This window comes from Bombus impatiens, unplaced genomic scaffold (genome assembly GCF_000188095.3).
Source record: "Bombus impatiens unplaced genomic scaffold, BIMP_2.2 scf_0135, whole genome shotgun sequence".
Taxonomy (NCBI): Eukaryota; Metazoa; Arthropoda; class Insecta; order Hymenoptera; family Apidae; genus Bombus; species Bombus impatiens.
The window spans coordinates 655080-675070 of NT_176554.1; the positions used below are offsets into that span (position 1 = coordinate 655080).

The 19991-nt window shown below is 41.9% G+C and overlaps 1 protein-coding gene across 6 annotated transcripts in view; it reads left to right on the top strand.

Moving 5' to 3' along the window:
• LOC100747554 (CUGBP Elav-like family member 4) overlaps positions 1 to 19991 on the top strand; it is a 548998-nt gene that overhangs the window by 301510 nt on the left and 227497 nt on the right. The gene's annotated exons all lie outside the window — the stretch shown is intronic.

Sequence of the window (19991 nt, forward strand, 5' to 3'; positions counted from 1 at the left end):
ACGTGTCCAGTGGCGAGCGCGCGGTCAACTGCATCTCGAAATATCGAACACGAGACGGTGAAGGAAAACGGAGAAATGGTGGCGAGAGAGCGTAAAGGAAAGTGTGAGATAGGTGGACAGCGTAGGCGGGTTAGAGAAAGGCGAGAAGGGTGAGACGGGACATCGGTGCAGTGTGCCTCGTAAAATGCATCTGCCCTCCCGTCTACCATTGGCAACGGCTTTTATTGTGTTGCGTTGCGACACTTCTGCCTCCGCGACCCGTCCGGCTTCCTCCTCTTTCCCTTGTCCTTCGCCACGGTTTGCCCTCGCCCATCGGATCCACGAAAAAACAACGACGCCAACTGATTTATAGCCCTCGTACACTCGTTAAACTGATTCGATAGATTTTACTGCGCTTACGTCGATTTCTTTCCCCCGTTCATCCCGTGACCCCGTCATTCGCTCGTTTCGACTCTTTCTCGTCGTTGGCTGACCGTGTCCTCCTCTCTGTCTTCGCTGGTCTGTCGCTTTTAATCTCGCATCCTTTTCTCTTTTTTCGCTTCGGTCCACCCGAGGTTTACAGGCAGGATTACATCGTTCAGCCGGGCTTACACGTGCCGTCGGCATTCCGAGTAAAGGCATTATTGCACGTTGCGATCTGTGCTGCGGTCCTTCCCATTTCGACTTAAGCCTCCCCCGACATTCCTCCTCTCTCTATTCCACCCGTCGCGTATTCCTCGACATTTTTCCTTTTTTTTTCTCTCTCTCGATTTCCTTGTGGGAAATAGCGCTCTTTACTTTAGCAGTCGACCATTTGTCGATTTTCTGATCGTATTAACGCAATTACATCGAAAAGATGTATCTGGACGAATATCTCTCTTCGTCGATTCGTCTAAAGCTTGTGATATCAACAAACTCGTTTTTGACGCTTGGTGCTTGACGCTATCTAATCGCGTACGTCTTGGGTAATATTTCCAGCGAATTAGCCATTAGTTAGGAAATAACGATGTAAAAATTTGTCGTAGAGCAAAGTTAGCGGTATTGTTTGGTGCCGCGAATTCGATAAACTGACCATCAAGATTTATTATGTGTCTCAAATTGAGTGCCTCTAATGGAAAATGCAAAATGGTTTCTCGCACGCCGTCAAAGGTTAACAGCTTTAATTTTGTGGATAAATGCTGCTAAATAAGTGGCGTTTCGCTTTTGCTTACAGCATCGGAAAACGCCATTATAACGGCAGAACGTAATTTCATCGCTGTTATCTTTTTCGACATTTATTATACGTCGAAATTGAACGATAGGTATAGAAGGCAATGGGACGATGGCGAGACATTCGGATTTAAGGTAATAATTCTGATCGAACGTAGAATCGCCAAAGTAAGACGCCGCCTATTCGACTGCGTTTATTTGCAAAGGGTTAATAATGGACTGCCTGTACTGGATGCAATTGGCGACGCTCGAATGACTCGGCCCAGTTGGGAAACCCTCACGGTACTTAACTTCGGAACTTACGTAGAGAGGTATCTGAAAAGTTTCTGAACAATTAGGATTAGTTGCGTTGTATCCAGACCAACCTATAGATTTTGGGTGAATGTAACGATAAAGCAGCGAGGAAGAAGGGTAAAGGAGAGTTTTGGAATGGGCCACGAGGGCGGACAGGGGGGAAAACTCGGGTTATAGGAGCTTGCGGCAAGCACCACCAGCGGCGATACACATTAGATACCAAGTTCTTACAACTACCCCTCGAACTGGGGAGCGTGAGTATGCCAATATAAATTACGGCTGCACGATAATGCCTGCTGGCTACCAAAGTAGAAGAGAACCTTCAAGTACGTCGTTTGCAGATTTTCTTTTTGTTCCCGTCTAGTGTTTGCATTCACCACCACGTACCCTATAATTCACGTTTCTTTGTCTGCGAAACTGCCTCTGACAGTTTGTTTACATCGTATCAGATTTTGTTCGCTTCTGCGAAATTTTAGAACCGGACGCATGCCAATTTTTAGGAAACAACAACCTACAGTTGCGGTGTATAGTCTGAATGTTGCAATTATGATTACGATTATGAGTGAATTCGACGTTGAGAAGAGACGATCGTGTATTCCGCGGCTTTATCGCAAAGATGCCTAAATTCTCTTTAAATATTTACGATTAATTTGGACTACTATTTCGGTCACCCGATAGTGTCTAAGTACTAGATATTCGAGAGTAAGGAATTAACGGCGCAGTCTGAACTCGACAACGTTAAGATATCGATCGATGAGAACATTTGTACAACGAATGTCAGGAGACCGATAGATATATTATCGTGAAAGGGTGTGCATATCTAGAGCAAACCATATGAAAGGTAAAATCGTTCTGTTCGTGTAATCGAATTTGGAAGCGCAAGACTACTCGTATTACCGTTAAGGATTTATTGGGTCTCCGTCTATATTCGAAGCTGTCACAGACAGTACGAACCCAGCAGCCAGCAACTCTTGTCGTGCGAATTCGGTGAGGCGTACAAGAATGTATTGATCTGCTCTGACATACCATTCGGGCACGAGATCTGTAAGTACGGCACTGTCGGCATTTTACATCTTCCGAAGTATGTCGAAGCCTTCTTACGCGAATGATCCCTCCTCGATTCGTTCGAAACACGGTTGCGACAATGTTTGTGTTTTAGAAATTCTCGGTAACCAACATATTCATTATTGAACTTTGTAAAACATAATTGAACTGGCAACTGGACATACGTATAATATATTCTATGGTAAATTACTCGTTTTGCTTTAACGTTCTATCCGTCTTAATTTCGTCGCGAAGGGGGAACAAACTGAGAGATAAAAGTTATAATATACATCATCGGTTAAGATATTGTGCATGCAGAGCGAAATACAGTAGAAACATTTTCTAAGCATTGCGTTAAAATTCGCTTTGTTTGTAGTGAAATATGTGTACGTTGGTAGCAGCAATTTGATGACGAAAAGCCAGGTGAAAATGAAACTTTAAACAAAGGATAGAACGTTTGTCTCGGAACTTTGGCGAAGTCTAATGGCAAGAAGAAGAGCGCTTCGCGACATCTACGTTTATAGGTAGAAACGAAGCAAATATTCTCTTGTGTGTTCGTCGATGTATTAAAGAAAGATTTAGCCAACAACCATTTAGTATGGGCATTCGTTTGTCAATCCATTAATCCATTAATAGATATAACTATATATATATAATTTTAAGCAAACCGAGGATCATGGAATCTAATCCAAAAGATCGTATAAAAATGCATTTTACTTAAGTATGATCGATAAAGATAAATGTTTTGTATAATTCGCAAGTTTTCCGAGTTCGTAGAAAATGAAAGAGATATCTTTGTTTAATAAGTTTCTGCATTCTGTTGGATTTCTTAGAAATATCCGTACTTTAACACTCTCTGTCTACTCCGATATTCACGATGGGGCTTCGAAGACGGCTCTTTTCTTCGTTCATTTCGATTTGTCTCCTATTCCATGATGTTAGGGCGTCGATTGGCGACGGTGTTGAATAAAGAACAGCGTCTTCGATAGCGAGCAATTTAAATTTCTCCCGGACGAAAAAAGTTTATTATTCGGACGAAAGTTGACAGCTACAGCATATTTCAATTTCTGGATGGGTCGAGGATCATCGACCCTGTGAAGCGTATCCTTCGTATCGTTATTCCTTTTTTTGACGTAATCTGAAATTAATCGATGTAAGCAAAATACATTAAAGCTTTCCAATTTTATCAATCCAATTCTCCGAGAACCGTTCCGCGATGGGTAACATACATGTAGCGAGATACGCGAAATTCTACAGCTGAGCAATTTGAGAGACGATGACTATCTTATTATTCTATGTGTAGAATGCGATAAAATCGTACTAGTAATGTAACGCTCCTTTGAAATTTCGTTAAATTCTTTGACGAATGACACCGATAATATTATGGAAGGAAAGGTTGGAAATTAATTGTAAATTGCATCGAGGGTTACTACTTTTTCTTTATCCTTCCATTTCACTGACGACAGCTTCTTATCTCGAAGGACCTTAATTAGAATAATATAAGCTTTCATTTCGTTTACCTTCAGGGCAATCAACAACAAGACCATTTATTATTACTTTTCGTCTTTGCTGCATATTAATGGAGCACAATTGATCTTCAGTTCTCTTTTCTACCGCAATTAAACTGATTTTCATAATCCCTCTCTAAACTTACTTTTGTAATGTATCCAACTTTTCAATTTACGTGCACCGACTTTAAATGATACAGATCCAATAAACGCGATTTTAACCGATTCTTAAAATTTGCTTTTCCCATATCGAACCATCTAGCGAATAATTATTAAATATACCTTATTTCTATTCTTCACTTTTTTACTTAAGATCATCTCCGTCGCGGCTGTATTAGAAATTCCACGTTGCGTTCTATAATGTTTTGCAACAATACTCTGAAAATCATTTCCTAACATATTTCCTGACAATTTTATGGCACATATACTTGCGCGTATAATATTATTGGAATATATATTCTGGAAATTCGGCTTTGTTAAATCCAGCAACTTTAAACCTGAACAGCTTTTAATGTTTGAATACGTTACCGTATCGATATGTTGGAATAAAGCGACGAGTTCATGTCCTACATTTCGGAGGAATTTTTACCGCTATCAAACAAAATTGTACCGAAATTCTGTTGCTTGTTGAAACCATACCGTCGAGCAAATAGTACAATCGTTTCTGTATTCCGTGTAAATTTGACATTACAACAGAGGGTTTGTAACTCTGTTCTGTAATGTGAAATATGTATTAACTATGTCTAGGTACATTTTTCTCGCAAAATTACCGTAAGAAGAGTAACTCGCCAATAAAGAGAAATCCGCATCAAATATTACGATTATTGTAGAATTTTAAACTAAAACGATGTAAAAGAACAATTACCGATGCTCGTATAAGAAAGGGAGGAATCTAATTCTAGGTGTCGTCTAATTCTTAAATTCTGACTGCGATGCAACGAATGAATGTCGGTTGATTCTTAGATGACACGAGGGTTTGAATAAAAAGACGAGAGATAGAGAGGACGAGATCTGAGTAGAAAAATGAAAAAAAAAGAAAAGGACCCGATAGAAGGTAAAGGAGAAAACCGAGAGTTCCACAGCGGAACATGAAGGGGGTGAAGAAGGGACGTGTCGCGAGTGACAGGTCATTTTCCGGAGCAGAGCACCATCTCGTCGCGTGTGACCTCCCCTCGATCGGATTCAACCCCTTCGTGTTCGCTCTAAGGATCACGGGACTATCCTAACTCTTCCCCTTCGAACAACCAATCCTCGATATCTCGTTTGCCAAATTCGAGCCCGCAATAACGCGCCTATACCAATGTCTAATTTGATCTCCGTTTGGGAAGTACTCCCACCCTTTCCACGCGTGTACGTACACCACTGTGTTTGGCCCATCTGCAAACGTATTTTGTTATCAGCCAGGGAAAATGAACTATTTCGTGCGTACATTGATTTTACATAATTTCAATTTACTTTACTTGAACAAGGTGTTTCGACGTGTTAGCGCGTCTAAAACTCTTCGCTGAATTTTGCTAAACACAGCCAGCGCGGTTTATAACATAATTTATTCTTTAAACGAGGGAATCGTTGCATCGCCTAGGGTTTCCCATATGCACTTTCCAGAGAACTTAATACATAGTGAGAAACTTCAGAATACTTGGAGAATTTTGAAAATACAATTACTTTACGTAACAACGTGTACGAGAGAATACCCGAAGGACTTTCGCATTGATTGCGGAAATTCTCATTTGTTGTGAGCAAATGAAATTCTACCTAATTAAATGGTAAAACTTTTAACTGATCTAATATCATCGTTTCTAGAAGAGTTCTATAACTTCTCCGAGAGCAAACTTGAATTTCAGTTTTAATTAACTCCCATTTCTCAAACGGACGTACAGTTTAATGCCAATAAATAAGGTCGTCGTATTCATAGTTTTCCACGTGCAACTGACAGAAACAAATTGTGATATATACCAGTAATGTTTTTCTTAACGGCTATTATGTGGAGTCCGCCTCGGAAGTAAAATGGATTCACGCTCCGTACTCATGGCGCGCTCTACGCCACGGGGCGGTGAATCTTCGTTTCGTTGGAAAAAGCCACAATGGGTGCGAGCAATCGCTTAAGTGCAGACCGTGGTTTGTCCACGCTATTTCAAGAGAAGGGACATGGTATTCGTGTCTGTTTGCAAACAAATACGATGCTTTTGAATTAACAAATTATATGCTGATAATTGCGCGAACACGTATATACAAGTATATTTAAAAATGGAAAACGAGAACGGCGATATAATAAGAAGAAAACAAACGGGTCAACGAGAGGGAGGAGAGGAAGAAGAGGGAGGGAGGGAGGGGGGAACGGAAACCGCAGAAGATAAAAAGAAAGAAAAATAAGCTCTACGAATGCGCTGCATGAATAACATGCATTTATGCAGTGCCGACGCAATATGTAAGAAGTCTTCCTTTTCTTATCCATGAAGGACCAGGATAACGCGATGGAGCCTCCATATTTTAGGGGACACGACAAAGTGCTCGACCCACGTCCCACTTCTTCCTCACCTAGCCTATGCATTTATGCAATGACGGGATAATTTCGCGCCTACGCCCATGCGACATCACGCTCGATTTCCTCCTCTTTTCTCGATTTTTGGACAAAGCGAAAAATACGATGTCGAGAAATATCTTCCACTGGCCTTTCATGTCCGTGTATGATTTAATGTTAATATCGGCTACTTTTGATTCCGAATTTCATTCGTTTAATTATAAGAGAGCACGTAAGTAGTCTCTTCGAATGAATTTGAAATCGAATTTTCTTTGCATCGAGAAAATATTTTCATCTTATAAATCACTTGAGAGAAGGGGCGCGTAAGGATATTTACAAAGCGATCTAAGGTTGCAATGAAATCTCTAGTTTCCTGTTGTATTTGGCACAGTACTCCAAACTGTTTAAGTTATACGTCGCTGCTCACGCAGTTTGCGATTATCCATGCAAGTTTGCGTAACAATTGAAAACGTTTACCTAACAATATCAAGCTGCAACACGCGCACGACCTACTTAACGTATTGCTATTAAATTCACGAGAAATTGGCAATATCCAAGTCACTCATGAAGTCAAGGGTTACAATTTATTTATGCATATCTAGCTTTTATTTTCAATTTTAAAACCGTTTGGTATAAGTAACGGAAACAACTACGAATTAAGTTAGAAATATACTCGATTATCTTGAAACTCAGTTATACGTAGCAAAAGCGTTATACCCTGTTGTTAATATCTTTCGATATGCATTGCTTATTCTTAATTAACATCGCTTAAAAACGCATATTCGATCGGAGAGAATTCGTAAACGGATGTAGACGGTAATGTATCTAAAATTAATGGGACATTATATCTCGATTGCAAATAAGTTGGCAAAGAGAAATAACGGAACAGTTTCTAGACAGGAGCGTTACCGTAGCGGAAACTTTGTCATCTTAGCTACTCAGACTTTGGCCTGTGGGTTGGGAAAGAGCAGGACCGTGTCGGCGGGGAATCACAGCGCAAATCAGAGTAATTCTACGTTTATCCGATTGGAAGGTGATTTTAAAACTTGCCACTTTCTACTACGAAGAAGTCGCTTCCCTCGTTATGTCTTGCGGAAAACATTTGGCCAACGAAGACAAAGGTCTCCCTCAACCAGTTACACAGCTTTAGTCTTCGTAGGATGACCGCCTTAAAATTATATAAAGGAGACTGCATATTTTTATGCGTGCTGTAAAATTTCGTTTTGTCGATTAACATGGAGGTTTTTGGTGACAGGAGTTATTATTGATAAGTTTGTAAAAAGAAAAAAGAAAAAATAATAGTGAAAAGTATGTGAATATTGTAATATGATACGAGGATAATTAAACGAATGTAACTCGTTTATTTTTTGTGACATGAATTGTTAAACGGTACGGTGGCATGTACCAGAGTTGAAAAATATAATGACATTACGTCTGGTGTTATTAGTCAGGACACAAAAACCATTTCGGTCGTGTCGAAGTTGCGACGTTTCACCATACTGTTTGCTTTAGAACGTGCAAATGTTTTTCGTGTGCTAACGTTATTTGTCGAACCTTTGTCAGATTAATTACCTGTTCGTCGATAAATAATATTTACCTTTGTTTCATGAAAAAAACAATTCACTCGCGTTTAATTGCAACGTCACTCAACGAGGGAACCGTCGAGTAATATTTTCGTAAATACTTGGCTCTGCGAAGCATAACGTTTCACGTAAAATACACAGATATCGTTACGTTAATTGGTAAAATTCTCCAAACGAAATGGCTAATGAGCGCTGTAAGCCGATGTACCTTCGATCTTACTTCTGGTTTAAAATCGTACGTCGGAACTAGGGGTAGCTTTAAATTACGTCGCGTATCGATACTTCGGAGAATACATTTTTTTAAACGATGCACGCTAAAATCGGCTGCACTTTATTGGAAGTATTCACTTTGAACCATACCGCGGTAAGGCAATTAACGGACGAATGGTGGAGTACGGGTAAAATTTTGGCGGCTATGGGTTTGCATCGGAATTAAAAAAAGGAAATTGCAAGCCACGCTCTATTACTACGTTTAATCGACGCCACATCGGAAATATCTCTGTTCCATTTACATATGTATATTATTATACATACGTTTATTTCGTTAGGGGAATCGAGACAATATCGCGCCATATTCGAACCAGTCTCTTCTGTTTAAACACGGGGTTTATACCAATACCACGTACGTATGCACGTGTCGAAATACGCCGATTGTTTAATTTCCCCTCTACGCTTCAAATTTATTAACATCAATCGTACCAGTCGTATAGGCCTATTTATACAACTTGCCGAAGTACCGTCTAATCTCCTTATTTCCGCAACCGGTGCTCCTATGCTGTTTTAACGAATCATCCTCAAAAGTGTAAATTAACGTCTACGCTACGATTAAACTGGGAACGTACTATGTCGCGAAATCTGAACAAGATATAGGGATTCTACGTAGAAGGCATCTGGAAACCTTTGTAGGAAATTAACAGGATGCTCAAGATTTGTAACCTTTGGGGAAAGAAATAACTGTCATTGAGAGTCAAGGCAGGAGAATCTTCTTAACGACAGGTTGTAATCCACGTCTGGAAGCTGGTCTCAATCAGTGCCACATACTCCATAATTCAATATATCGAACCCTCATCTCGATTGCCTAATCTTGTCCAGCTGGTCGGGTTCCCTGGCCTGTTTCGACTGTCCTTCAAATCGGTACACCGGCTCCTTCTTCCGAAGGAGCACCGGAGTGAAATTCTGGTAGGGTTTTGTCTTTCTATGATTCTGTTCTGATAGAAGCCAGCTTGAGCTCCAGTGGGCACTGAAGAGAAAATGGCTCTTCCGAGTTACCCTCCATCCGCTCTGCACCTCTTAGTCCGTAATTGAATAACGTGTCTCGAGGCACGATCGGGCTCCGGATACCGTAATATACTGGGCCAGAGCTTGTGCCTGCATCTCGCCGACTTCAATTTCTCTTCTTACTGTTTCTTTCTTCACTTTCTCCCGCCACTCGTTAGCTAGATACAAGATGAAAGATTACTCGACGAATGGGAGTAAGCTGTTTTGTAATACGGTTAAATCGTTCCCTCTTAGTCACTTTCCTTTTTATAGCGCGTTCAAAATCTGCGATACTACGTCTAACGAGATAATTCCGATACTAAAATATAGCTTATTGATTGACAAACAAAATTCCGTTCACTAGGGGAATTAAAGGTCAAGGCGACGCTTTCCTTCCCTATAAATAACCAACCATTATAGATGTTTTTTCTCGCTTCTAATATATTCTTTCCTTCTCGCGATAAATGCTATCCTTGAATAGTCGACCATAATCGTAACAGTACGAATGAAGTCCTCTTGTAATTTGTATCAGGTAGATATTAAAAACAAATACGATGCGTGCAAGAGTAATATCTATAGAATCGATATTGCGGCAACATTGTGTATGCCGTAGTGTTGTGCTATGTTCCCTCGACGTAAATAATATTGGCGTGTCTTTGCATCTTATAAGCTTGTACGTAGGCTGTGCGTGGCTTGTTTGCTTGCGAACAGTCGAGAAACAGACTTAATATATTGACCCTATTATGGTATTATTACGCGCGAATACCGATGCTCCGGCTCGGTGTGTGCGAATGCACGTCCATGTTTGCGCTTGTATTTGTACGTTGCACGACCCTTCTACGAAGTCTGCATCATCCTAACAAGCATACGCAGGCTGTACCAACTGAATTGCCATCGGTGCGTCATCGAGGTACCGACAGGTGATACGATAATACTTGACGCGTAGCACGAACAGCAAGGGCCACGTCTCTTCTGCAAAATCGTGGAATTCGAATCCCGACGCGTATGTCACTTCCGATAGGGAGATACGCGCTAGATGTAACGCCAATAGGAACGCTGTTTTTCCCGGTAACCGTATCTATGATGCGTTTTAAACGATCGTCGCCGAGACTACGAATGACAAGAGCCCGCGCGAGCCTTGTAAATTTATAATAAACTCCGGAAATATTAATTGACGTTGGAGTTTCAGCGTGATAAATTAATTCGTTGTTCCTCAAAGTGAGGAATTTCGAACGGGATAGAGGACTGGATGGATGGAAGCTGTGAAATTTTCATAACGAGAAAAACTATTCCCTGCCTGTTTTTAATTAAAAGTACAATTTTGCACGACGTGCCCCATTGTTTGTATTCCATTCCGCATCACGAATTTAATCATCCTTTTTTTAAATATTACGACGAACAATCGATACGAAAGTATTTATTTTTGTATCGTAGGAATTTAATTGGACGAGTATAACTATACACCCAACTATACGTTATGATAATATTCGGTTTAATTTATCGTTGATCTAAACGTTTGTATATTCACATTAGGGATGTTGTTCCCTATAATATCGACGATATCGAGATTTCGTGGATAACTCGATGTATCGACAACATCTTTAAGATAACTTTGCTAAGTTGAATATAATTAAACGTGCAAAATCGTCAAGTATCTCGTTTGGGTGTTGTTCCGAATATTAATTCTCGTTGTCCAGTTAATTATGTCGTAACGCAATAGTTATCAGCTATAATCGTTTCTCTTAATATATTCGTTGTTAAAGCATAACGTTCAGATCGTTCCATGTGGTTCGTATATAACTGATAATATGACAGGGCACGTACAACTGTTTGTCTTCGCACGAGCATGCACTTGCGTTCCTGCAACGCTACATATGTATATCTGAACTTTAACTCGCATCTATCTGGGCGTATATATTAGTGTCACGATAACCGATATCAAATTGCATACAACACGATAGAATCATATACACGTATATGGCGATAAAGTGATAATTAGCAGTGATAAAAGATTCGTTTCAACAGGTGATCAGGCGGAAATGAATCTAAAGGTTTGTTTACGCGGAAAGAATTATTACGTATAATCGACTTCGCTCAACTAGTAATTACACTCAATAAGATATGTTATTACATGCGATACTTTGTGGAGATAATGACACATTGAAATCGCTATGGTCGACGGATTTTATAATACGTGAACATTAACGAAGCAATCGGAACAATCGATGAAACGTTATTCTGAACACCGTTTGAAATATTATTCAAACGATAGTATTATATTTATATGATATACAGCTGCATTCGATACTTTATCGTAACGATAACCTGAAGGTAATGATACATCAGCAAATACAAAGTTGCGTTTAGTAAACTTCGAAAATTAAATCAATCTCGCAATTTATTCGAGTTTATGCATTAAATGCGGAACTATCGGTATATTAAGGGAATTTATTAAAAACATTTCATGTTAAAAATTACATTATATTTTATAGAATGTACAAAGCCATTCAAATTATCATACGGATACCGTGATTCTTCTAGTTTGGGTTAGAATAAGAGTATCTCGATCGAAGTTGCGAAATGTAATTACAAGGGAAAAAGAAAAACGAATAAAACAAATATAAAAGCAAAAGAAAAAAAAGATATCAATCTTGCAGTTGCAAATACGCTTTTGTTAAAGTTCAACGTGGTGGATCGATATGGATATAATCGAAGCGAGTCGAGCAAGCTTCGAAAGTATATCTTCGAATTGAATCCGCTGCGCTTATTATATTCGTATTCCAGCGGCTTTATTTCGGTGCGTAAGGAATTTCGTATGCTACTCTTTCGTGCTTGAATTCGAATGGTTTTCGTATACGTTTGAAATCGGTGTTGTAGCGCATCGATACACCGGTATTGTAAAACCGGTGTCAGTCTCGGTGAGCTGTTGCGCAGACGAGATCGTCCAAGCGCGACGGAATAGAACGAAAAATGTGAAAAGACAGGAACGAAAGAACCATCGGAGGAGCGAGTAGGAGCGAGTAGGAGCGAGTAGGAGCGAGTAGGAGCACGAAGATTCGAGGTGCGGAGAAACAATCTGGAATAGGAACGAACCGAAACGAGACGAACGAATAAGGACGCCAGTGGTGATAGCGGCTGCTGGAGTCGGCAGTGGTGGCGGTGTGATGGTGGCGCGCGGCCAGGTATAGGAATCGGAAGCGAGAAGCGAGTAAAGAAAGGGCGACGGAAAGTGTAGTCTAGAAACTTTATCCACTTTGCATGCTGATGGTCACAGATTCGGGAAGACAAAATGGCGTATAGGAGCAAGAGAGCTAGCCGAAACGTGGATCGCGATTCACCGGGAATCGATTCCCTTTGTGCTTCGCCAACACCGCCACTTCCACCACTACTACCACCACCTTCGCCGCCACTGGTACAGCGAACGGCGGCACTGCCGTCTCTGCCTTCTCTCCAAACTTTGTAGCCAATTTACGAGCGACCAAGTCAGCGCCCTTCGATTTTACGCTAATCCGATGCCGATGTCGTACCTACCGTAGATGAGACGAACCTTCCTTTACGTTGGAAAGGGGCTGCCGGTTGGCTTAAAAGGATTTCATTTTCCGTACTGCCCACCATTCTTTGCCCGCCAGCTCTGTCTCAAGGTAACCTCTTTCTCCCCGTTTCGTTTCGTTCCGTATGGTATTCGCATTTCTTCCATGTCCGTACCTTCTCGGCTCGTTCTATTTAGTCTTCGTTCCATTCGACTTTTGTCCCGTTTTCGCCTTTTCTCGTCCTTCCGCCTATTTTACCTTCACCATCTTTTCTTTCACTCTCAACCCACCACTTTCTCTTACGTCTCTCTGGTAATTCAGCCTTGACGAGGAACCGCAGTCGTTCACGAAGGTAATGCGGTTTACCGGATAGAATAGTGGATACGTTTTATCCGGTGCGGCCGATCGAGTTACGGAATTAAGTTCGGTTGTACGGGAATAACAACCGAGCCGCTTTTTTTCTTCCCCTTGTATCTTTTCGTTTCGAGTCCTTTGGATTTTACGAGAAGTATGATTCGGAGCAACTGTAATTGCCTAAAGAAAAACTTTTGTCTTCCTTGATCCGACGTTATTTCTTTTGCTATCTATTACCAAAAGTAGTATAAGATTACCAAGAAACGGTCCTCGTGAGCGGCCCTAAGGGCTGCGAAGAAATCAGGTTTTGCGAGTTAGGTCAAACGTTGCACAGACTACGTGACTTTTTAAATCGCGCGTCAACCGACGATAAAACGCAAGAATTGCATCGTATCGTTGCCGATATTGTTCTTGTAGACACTAAATGGTAATTATATGGTCAGCCGTAAAAAGAAAACGATCATAAGGCAGTGGTATATGTAGCTACAACGAAAGCAAAGGTTATATTTTCGCACCAGCTATGATTGTAGGCTCATGGAAATTCTTTGATTTGCGATCCGATAGCGGTTGTACGACCGGCTACGATCGATTACATTTATGACCATGGGCGAACCATAATATTTTACAACCTTTGCATCTGCGTGAAGATCTTCGGGCATCGGAACAGAACGTTCGCCAACAAATATTATAGATAGCCATGTTACTCGTGATATAAAAATGAACGGTCGACATGATCGATTTTAATGATTGATATTATAGAGAATAAAATATATGAAATATAAAAGTAGAATCATAGCCGATAATACTAAAAAGGTACGGATTCGCGTGGACGTAAAGCGAGATAGAAATAGATATACAGAATAAAATAATTATGTCAGTTTATGTGATTCTTCGTCCGAAATTTAACTGCGGTAGTATTCACTTAAGAATTGAAATTCGAGTCAATCGTATTACCAATAAAAGAAAGCGATACGTCTCTTCATCGCGTTGTCTTTTTCAGTAAGGAATAAAACGAAACGAAGGTAGGAGGAGCGAAGAATTGAAACAGGACAAAGAGGGGAATAGAGATAGGTCGACATGGAACGGACAGTCGTTAAGGAGACTGAAAGAGGTAAGAAGTCGAACGCTCGTAAAGCAGGTTGAACCGATCGTAAACGCTGGTGAAAGAGCGATGTCGTAGATCGCTATAGATAGAAGGATAAAAATCTCGGCGATATCGGTATTCGTCGAGCCGCGAGCTGGATGAGACTCGACGTCCATTCGATTTCAGAAAATGCCTCGTATATATACGATTGGGAAAAATTGAAATTCCTGGAAAGTAAAAATGCGAGAATATCCATTGGAGCGAGTAAACGAGTCCTGTGAGTCGACTATCATCCCCGTGATTGGAGGGCTGTCAGTCACCAAGGACGGAACGCGCCATTTTTCGAAACGTCCATTCGACGTCCTTCCAGGACCGAAAGGTTCATTAACTTTCGATGATGGCCCTGTATCTCTGCCAGTGTTGAACGCGCTACTTCCGTTATGCCGTATACGTGATATTACTCTCAAGATGATATTTATTATCCCAAGTTGCTCAAATTTGTAATCGTACGATCCGAAGTTTGTAACGCGGCACGAAATTCGAGATTGTGCATAAATCTTTGTTTCAACCGCCGTTGTATCTTATTCTCAAGTACATGAATTTCTTCGTGAAAACTACGCTTGATAAAAATATATGGCTGCGTAAAATACTCGTAATGCGATGGCTTGGAGGCTGTAAAATTCAACGGATGGCAATCAAAGTGACGAATATCGAATCGATCTTGGCGAGTTACCGGTCACCTTTCGACGAGCGTATCCGATTCCGACGGTTTACATGGCGCAAACTTTAGAAACTTACGGTCGGTGTAGCAGCGAAGTTCCAGTGAATAGGTTCGTTTCGAACGAGAGAGGAGAACGTACCAGCATATCGGAATCCCTTTATTGTTTTGCATGTATGAACTCGTAAACAATATGTTCATACGAAACAATGTTACGCGACCAGCGACCAGGCTACGCGTTTCAGCTATACCGTCTCCGTCTGTGTTTCCAGCTTCTTCCTCTGTCTCCATCGCGCATAGTGGTCGAGATTGCGATTCCATTGGTCTAACGTTACCGACGCGGCGCTTTGGAGTTTCGACCGCAGAAAACAATGGCTAGTCGCGCGATGAAATCTGTGAATAGCGTTCCATGGTACATTTTTTCCGGCCCGCGTCCATTCCACGGAAACGGTTGAAAATTATTCCGTACTTGTAGCAAAACTACATTGGATGCTTGACGAGGCTTTTCATTAGGAGACAGTAAAACTCCGCCTAGCAGTCTTTCACGTCGTTTATTTTAATTACGAGGTTCTACCCTTGAGCGACTGGCTGGATTTATTTAGTGGAAAAATGATTTCGGTAACATGCTTTCCGACCATTATTAAAATCACCGCGCGAGGTACACTGGCAAACGGAATACACGGTATACCCGTTTCTTTCCGACGCGATGCACACTGATCCACTTTAGGGAAAATCACCACCGGACGATTTGCTTCGATATAATGGCTCTTGGTTACCTTCTCCTGCACCCGTCTACTAGATTGTCCAAATCGTATCAACTTAATTCATATTCACGGTACGAGCGAATTTGCTAGCAGAAAGTCGGGAATCGAGGGGGATGAAGACACGCAACGAGCGGAGGGAATCGGCAGAGCGGCAGAAGGAGAGAGAAAGAAACGACGGTAGGTCGGGACGAGGGGTAACGGTGGGTGGTCGACGAGCATTTGCCCGAGCGAGCTGGGTTTTAGCCCCGCTTCCGTCTCATTACTCGCTACGCTCTGATTGAATTACCTACAATCAACATCAAACATTTTTAAACTCAATTTCATGTACGTAGAATCGTGTATTTTCCCGCTTTTTCTGCTTTATAGAATCGCTTTGCGAAGCACGAACCCCCTCGTACACGGCGAACCTATTTCTCTCTTATATTACGGATATACGAACCGACTGCGTCGACCGTCGTTATTGTATAATTACCTCATCCGAAGCGTCCGAGGAGTGCACGTTGAAAAAACAACGACTTAACGTTTCGTTTAAGCACGTTTTCAAATTCACATCCGTCTTCGAGTTACGTACCTCTTGCTTTCTTCCTTATATAAATTGATCAAACATCTCGTTTTCTTGATCTTGCTCGCTTTTATTTGTCCTTGCATGGAACTACGCTCGTAAATCGGCTCTAACAAGGTTTACAATCGAAATTTAATTAGGTAGCCTCTGAGGGAACGATTCCTTGGAAGCCTTGCCATTGTTAAACTTTTATTTCGATGAATTTCTTTGTTCTGTTTTGCTAATCCTATTATCATGTAACAGATTATTGGCCTCTTGTAATTTCATTTGCCAGGGTACGAGAATGTGATTTACTACCTTGTATTATTATAATTAGTCCATAAACTCGAGCATGTATCAAAGACTAGAGAAGGAATGAAATCTGGACAGAAAGAGAAAGAAATGTGAAACGGAAAATACATAAATTTGAGGAATCGTTTAAAAAACTATTGGAAGCTATGGAATAGATTTTTAACGCGTTTAAAGAAAATCAAAGTTGTAAAAAATCTTCACAAATGTCGGTTTGTATATGGAAACGATGATTTTATACGCGTGTGCAAATATTGTCAGAAAGGTCACACTTCAGAATCAAATAATTGGATGCGCGTAGTCTGTTCATCGAAATCCATAATAGCGGAATTGAATCGCTTTCCCGAGAGCGCGATTGATTTGCCGAAACGAAGCACTAATCAAAATTAATTCCCATTATTTCGTTAATGACACCAGGCCGCGTCGCGCTGCTCGTCACGCTTGCAGGCTCGATTTGGTGCGAATTAAGGATAATTAAGAATCCATTTGTATCCGAGCGAATGGAAACTCCGACCAAGCGAATTCGCGAAGAAACCCAACTTGCAACAATTACTTTCTACTACAAATCGAACCTTCCTCGATCTCTTCCATTTAATAAATCGCGAGAATCGTTTTAAACTAAAAACTATAAACGCTTCTGGAAATTCTGTTTCAAGATTTTTTCTTTTTATATTTTCCCTTTTCTTTTCTAGACGTAATTTTCGCAGTAAAAGCTTGTCATAAAGTTATACACAACGTTGACGCTTCTAACGACATATTTTGCCGTTGACAAAATTAATTTTTTTCGTTACAATGCAAACTTCATCGCGACGTAACGTTTAACTTCGCCCGATGTTGCCAATCCTTAACGTCGATGATCCAACTAAAAATCGTAACCTTTAGTCGCTTCGAAAACTTGTCATCTTCCGAGTTTATCAACTTCGTAAACTGACATGGTTGTAATTTTAAAGTACCTGCTGTAACTTCCCAAGTAGCCGTACAGTTATTAACTCTTCGTAGGTAATTTAAAAGTAATCACGCTAATGAAGCACAAAGGCATCGCGGTAAGCATGCAGAAACGATCATGCCGTATATACATATACGCGTCTCTTTATGTATAGGGATATCTGTGCAGGAACGCATCCGGAGCAATTCATTCACACTACATGGAAATCTCATTAGGCCCAGATACATATAACAGCTACCTCGCGACTAATGGTTGAGTTTGAATCGAGCCACAGGACAGACGCTTTAGGCGGAACTTGATCGTGTCGATGCTCACGGTGCGTGAGCCATGACGTACGTTTCTAATGCATAATAATCGCCAGCAATACTAGTTGTATTGCCATGGAACTCGGAATCGCGAGGTATAAACCTTTCGGGGACTGGTTATTTCTACTACAATTAACTTTCTCGTTTTCGTATTTTAACGAATTCTTCTCGCAACGAAAACACAGCTATACGCCTAGCCAACTAAAAATGTACGACGTATTAATTTAAACAAAATTTATCCATCGCAAGATCTCGATAAAAAAATCATATAATTATGTTTAATCTACGCATGTAGATTATACTTTTGCAACAACGTTATATTTAATCTATTAATCACTTAATCAAAGATTGAAATATAGTACGCCGTATGAACTCTGTCGACATATTTTAACGATTGCAACTAATAATCTAGAACAATACGAAGAAACGCGATGAAAATTAACAGAAATTCCATGACTCGAAAGTCTTTCGTATCGCCGAAAGGGGACCGCATGCGCTCGATTTAATACGAGGCAGGAGGCGCGCGTTTGTTGCATTCTTGGACGACTTATAGAAATTCTGTACGTCGACCGAAAAGTATCGACAAAGGAAAAGCGTGGCTTCCTCGTACGGCATACTATCCCTCCCCGTACATTGGCATACTCGTAGATATAGGACTGATAGACAACGCGCGGCAGCGTTACGAAACACGAAGGCAATGCACGCGTGAGGTATAGCAGCGGACGGGTATGCAGGGACTTCATTATAACCTCATTGCTTCCCAGCGAGTGCATTCGAATTGAAAAATGCGCAGGCTTGTTTTGAGCTACGGTTACCGTGACAACGCGCGTATGCCAGTACATACACGTATGTACCTACGTATACGCGCGCGTTCTTCTCTCCCTGTAGACAACGGATCCTCTCCGTTTCGCTTACACCGGCCACGCTTTTTCTCTTCTTTCCACCATGGATTTCAAGCTGTGCGCGTCGCACCGTCGACGTTCATCGAAAGGTAGCGGCGTATTCCGCTCGACGAGCAACGAAGACAAAGAGAGAAAGTGTGTGTGGCAAAGCAGGACGAATCGAGGTGAGCACGAGAGAGAAAGGGAGAGAGAAAGAGAGAGAGAGAGAGAGCCTGAGGAGGGAGAGATGAGGAGAGGAGAGGAGAGTGTTAGTAGAGAGGGTTGAACCGGTGTAGGGGACTGGATGGTCTGAGAGAGGAGTGCGCAGCGACGCAGCAGGTCGCGAGGGATGGTGTGCCGGGGACGGTACCGGCAGCAGCGGCGAAACGCGGGCATCGGCGAAGCAGTCACTATGACAACGGTGACAGGCGAGGTGTTAGTGCGCATCCGTGACCACGCCTACGTCACGATGCCGTGACGTCATAGCGTCGACGGCAACGGCGGCTGCTACCGACGAGAAACGTGGCGCGCGACGCTCATCGGTCCTACGTTAGAAGAGAGAGAATCGCGGCCGCCTGTTGCTACTTCGCTACACGGAGGGTAGGCAACCCCGTGTGCCTTCCCCCTCTTTCATTCCCCGTTACTTCTCTCCTTCTCACTTTCTCTCGATCGTTTTAACTCCTTCTCGTTCTCTTTCGCTCTCCCTCCCGTCCTTCCACCCTCGCTCGCCCACTCTCTTTCTCTCTCTCTCTCTCTCTCTCTCTCTCTCTCGCTCGCTCTCTTCTCGTGCGCCTTGCTTCCAACAACGAGCGTTAAAACAGAAAGAGAGCGCCCTCTATTACGACCACGCGCAACGATCGCCCATCTCTTTTCTTCGTGGTCTCGTTGCTCACCTCTTCTTTCCTGCCCTTTCCTGTTCCCTCTCGTTCCACGCGTCTCGGTTCAACTTTCTACTTTTACCGGCCTGTCTTCTTCTCCCTCCAGAAATGTCGTCGTCTCTTTCTTAGCCTCCCTCTCGCTCGGTCTTTTGGCTCTCACCATTCTCCCTCCGATGGTCGTGCAGAACCGACGTTCGCCACCACCGTTGCCGCTACCCTACCACCGATTTCGAACGACCAACTCCCTCGGCTTCCACCTCCTTGCCCCCTTTAGCCTTCCGGCGGG